Raw genomic sequence first — 5000 nt, 5'->3', positions numbered from 1 at the left:
CGGTATTGACGACTAGACTGATTCCTTATAATCATTTGCCATACACCGGTGGAAGCTGCCGAGACGAGTAACTACATAGCGGGCTCGCCGTGTCACTAATGTACAGAGATACAATAGTTTCGACTGGAACCGGATTAAACGTATACACGGCGCTGATTAGTAATAGATAGAGCCATCAGAATACAGATAATGTATACAACTGTCCGTATACATGCTGAAAGACTCTGCTCACAATCACACGTCAGCCAGACACTCTTATCACGCACTACTCTCTGCCTGTAACAGGCACACAGACAATATGTAAGCACCAGCATGGAACAACACCCAGTGCATCCTCTCTGCCACATTAGACAATCCACACTATCATAACCAGACCGGGAGGTCCACTCGGAAAACAGAATATCCCACCCTTCCGACAACCACCATTGCTCAGCTAAGCCACCAACACCCACACATGTCCTACACAGGGGTGCACCCAACATCACAATACTGCCTCCTGTCACACCACAAAAACAATGGCAGGAATGAAAGACACAGGTCTGCCACAAGCATGGAATCAGAGCGCCGCCTGTCATGAGCCAAAGGTGCACCCTGACGTGCCAAATCAGATGATGCCGCAGTCATTTACTTACGATAATCACAATCAACAAACCGGCCCCCCCCCCCCAAAACACCTTTCCTTACAACAATGTGTACCTTAACCTAACCCGTATTGTGCCTTAACCTAACCCGTATTGTGCCTTAACCTAACCCGTATTGTGCCTTAACCTAACCCGTATTGTGCCTTAACCTAACCCGTATTGTGCCTTAACCTAACCCGTATTGTGCCTTAACCTAACCCGTATTGTGCCTTAACCTAACCCGTATTGTGCCTTAACCTAACCCGTATTGTGCCTTAACCTAACCCGTATTGTGCCTTAACCTAACCCGTATTGTGCCTTAACCTAACCCGTATTGTGCCTTAACCTAACCCGTGTTGTGCCTTAACCTAACCCGTGTTGTGCCTTAACCTAACCCGTGTTGTGCCTTAACCTAACCCGTGTTGTGCCTTAACCTAACCCGTATTGTGCCTTAACCTAACCCGTGTTGTGCCTTAACCTAACCCGTGTTGTACCTTAACCTAACCCGTGTTGTACCTTAACCTAACCCGTGTTGTACCTTAACCTAACCCGTGTTGTACCTTAACCTAACCCGTGTTGTACCTTAACCTAACCCGTGTTGTACCTTAACCTAACCCGTGTTGTACCTTAACCTAACCCGTGTTGCGCCTTAACCTAACCTATGTTGCGCCTTAACCTAACCTATGTTGCGCCTTAACCTAACCTATGTTGCGCCTTAACCTAACCCATATTGTACCTTAACCTAACCCATATTGTACCTTAACCTAACCCATATTGTACCTTAACCTAACCCATGTTGCGCCTTAACCTAACCCATGTTGCGCCTTAACCTAACCTATGTTGCGCCTTAACCTAACCCATGTTGCGCCTTAACCTAACCCATGTTGCGCCTTAACCTAACCCATGTTGCGCCTTAACCTAACCCATGTTGCGCCTTAACCTAACCCATGTTGCGCCTTAACCTAACCCATGTTGCGCCTTAACCTAACCCATGTTGCGCCTTAACCTAACCCATGTTGCGCCTTAACCTAACCCATGTTGCGCCTTAACCTAACCCATGTTGCGCCTTAACCTAACCCATGTTGCGCCTTAACCTAACCCATGTTGCGCCTCAACCTAACCCATGTTGCGCCTCAACCTAACCTATGTTGCGCCTCAACCTAACCTATGTTGCGCCTCAACCCAACACACGTTGGGCCTTAACCCAACACACGTTGGGCCTTAACCCAACACACGTTGGGCCTTAACCCAACACACGTTGGGCCTTAACCCAACACACGTTGGGCCTTAACCCAACACACGTTGGGCCTTAACCCAACACACGTTGGGCCTTAACCCAACACACGTTGGGCCTTAACCCAACACACGTTGGGCCTTAACCCAACACACGTTGGGCCTTAACCCAACACACGTTGGGCCTTAACCCAACACACGTTGGGCCTTAACCCAACACACGTTGGGCCTTAACCCAACACACGTTGGGCCTTAACCCAACACACGTTGGGCCTTAACCCAACACACGTTGGGCCTTAACCCAACACACGTTGGGCCTTAACCCAACACACGTTGGGCCTTAACCTGCTCTGTAATTGTCATACGACGCGTTAAATTAGTGTAGTGTTGCCTAACTGCAACCCCCGCAATATAGTTTGCTACTCGCACTGCCCGGTCCCCAGAGTATCGCTTCATGTGAAACACCTTGCAGCTATACACTGTAATGCGGATGGCAGTAGGACGTACATGCTCAATGCCCTTCGCAGTTTTTCATTGGCATTCGCATGGCGAAGCACAGCCTACGTTGTGGTACGGCTTGTGTCAACTGTCCGCTGATGTTGTACGTCCAAATCACACACTGTACTGCACATTGGTCCTCATGTACTGAATGATACATCGTGGTACATGTGTGACCGTACCACGACTGCGCCAACAACGGCGAACCATACGGTCCAAATATTGTGCACTCAGCTACGTGTCGTCTCCCTATAAGAGCTGGATTGCAGTATGGTATGCCGTGGATGGCGATCAGCATGAGCCGTCTGTTGATGTAGTGGCGCGTGTTGTCAGACGTAGTCGTCTCCTCTCACACACCGTGATAGCATGGTGCACTGCGTTCCACATCTGCGACATGCGACAGAGGCCGGTTGACAGTCGTTCGCGCAATGGACATCGCATACGTACGGGGGCCACCTTCCACGTGTTCGCGAAGCGTGCACATGTTGTTGCGTGTATGTGGGCAGACATAGTGTGTCGTGACACCTGACACAGGCATGCAACAATCGTTGAATTTGCAAATGGCGATGGACGTCTACGTTTGCTGGTGACGTTACGCAAATGAACAACTGGTAAACCGTTGTGGTGCGGTTGTTCTCGCTAGAGGTGAATCAGTGATGGCGACGATCGGTTGAGCTACCAACCGGTTGTTTCAGCGATACCCACCATGCCCACGAACGTGAATGGCATGTGGGTGTGAAGCGATACGCGGCGGTGGCTGGGTGGGACCGTCCCCGGCCGGTGAGGGGGGGCCTCCCGGCGTGCTGGCCGCGCGGTGCGTGGGCGCACGCGCTACAGCCGGCTGGTGGGGGCGGCCAGTGGCAGGCGCGCCGGCCGACGGAGGCGGCAGGCGGCGCAGCTGCGCGCCGGCGCACCCTGCACGCGGCGCCGTGCGGCCAAAGTAGGTCCTCGCGGGCCCGGTGCGAAGCGCGGTGGACATCTGCAGTGTGCTGGTCCGATTGAGGACTGTGTGCGCTGAGGATGCGCCGCCGCCCGGCGCTCGGCGCCGCGACGCCGTCTGCTGCTCGGTCGCCTCTGCGGTTCTCGCAGGTGGATTGTATCGCAGCTGTGCGGACGTGTTGGCGCGTGCGCTGTGCTGGGAGAGTTCGCTTCGGCACCCAAGTGGGGCTTTTGTCCTTCTGTGGCGCTGGCGTTGGAGCTGCCGGCCACCGTAGGTGGCGCGTGTTGTCTCCCGCCGGCAATGCCACGACAGCACGCTCCCGGGCCTCTGTCGGCAGCGGCAAGCTCAGTTGGGAGCACGGGTGGTCGCACCTAAAGCGTCTACTCGCCAAACTCCGGGCGATTGCGCCACTCTCGAACCCGACCAAGTACTTAGGACGGCGCTGCGCGCCGCCGGGACCTGAGAGGGTTTCGAGGTGTATTGTGCAGGGGAGCTCAGCCTCCTCCTGTTTGCAGAATAATTGAGCGGACGCTTGCGTGTTCGCGCGGGCCCCCGGGACACACTCCCGGGCGGCCGGCTGCTCAGCTCTAGTTGACGCAGCTCCCTGGTTGATCCTGCCAGTAGTCATATGCTTGTCTCAAAGATTAAGCCATGCATGTCTCAGTACAAGCCGCATTAAGGTGAAACCGCGAATGGCTCATTAAATCAGTTATGGTTCCTTAGATCGTACCCACGTTACTTGGATAACTGTGGTAATTCTAGAGCTAATACATGCAAACAGAGTCCCGACCAGAGATGGAAGGGACGCTTTTATTAGATCAAAACCAATCGGTCGGCTCGTCCGGTCCGTTTGCCTTGGTGACTCTGAATAACTTTGGGCTGATCGCACGGTCCTCGTACCGGCGACGCATCTTTCAAATGTCTGCCTTATCAACTGTCGATGGTAGGTTCTGCGCCTACCATGGTTGTAACGGGTAACGGGGAATCAGGGTTCGATTCCGGAGAGGGAGCCTGAGAAACGGCTACCACATCCAAGGAAGGCAGCAGGCGCGCAAATTACCCACTCCCGGCACGGGGAGGTAGTGACGAAAAATGACGATACGGGACTCATCCGAGGCCCCGTAATCGGAATGAGTACACTTTAAATCCTTTAACGAGTATCTATTGGAGGGCAAGTCTGGTGCCAGCAGCCGCGGTAATTCCAGCTCCAATAGCGTATATTAAAGTTGTTGCGGTTAAAAAGCTCGTAGTTGGATTTGTGTCCCACGCTGTTGGTTCACCGCCCGTCGGTGTTTAACTGGCATGTATCGTGGGACGTCCTGCCGGTGGGGCGAGCTGAAGGCGTGCGACGCGCCTCGTGCGTGCTCGTGCGTCCCGAGGCGGACCCCGTTGCAATCCTACCAGGGTGCTCTTGAGTGAGTGTCTCGGTGGGCCGGCACGTTTACTTTGAACAAATTAGAGTGCTTAAAGCAGGCAAGCCCGCCTGAATACTGTGTGCATGGAATGATGGAATAGGACCTCGGTTCTATTTTGTTGGTTTTCGGAACCCGAGGTAATGATTAATAGGGACAGGCGGGGGCATTCGTATTGCGACGTTAGAGGTGAAATTCTTGGATCGTCGCAAGACGAACAGAAGCGAAAGCATTTGCCAAGTATGTTTTCATTAATCAAGAACGAAAGTTAGAGGTTCGAAGGCGATCAGATACCGC

The 5000-nt window shown here is 53.3% G+C and overlaps 1 non-coding gene across 1 annotated transcript in view; it reads left to right on the top strand.

Moving 5' to 3' along the window:
• The first annotated feature begins 3892 nt into the window (after nucleotides 1-3892).
• The window catches only part of LOC124608869, a 1910-nt gene continuing 802 nt past the window's right edge, over nucleotides 3893-5000 (top strand). Inside the window, exon 1 of the ribosomal RNA XR_006979425.1 lies at nucleotides 3893-5000. This exon is cut by the window's right edge and continues 802 nt beyond it. This is a non-coding gene — a ribosomal RNA (small subunit ribosomal RNA).

The sequence above is a fragment of the Schistocerca americana genome, chromosome 3, assembly GCF_021461395.2.
Source record: "Schistocerca americana isolate TAMUIC-IGC-003095 chromosome 3, iqSchAmer2.1, whole genome shotgun sequence".
NCBI classification, from domain to species: domain Eukaryota; kingdom Metazoa; phylum Arthropoda; class Insecta; order Orthoptera; family Acrididae; genus Schistocerca; species Schistocerca americana.
Note: the sequence above shows the minus strand (reverse complement) of the source record. Positions and strands in the feature narration are given on the sequence as shown.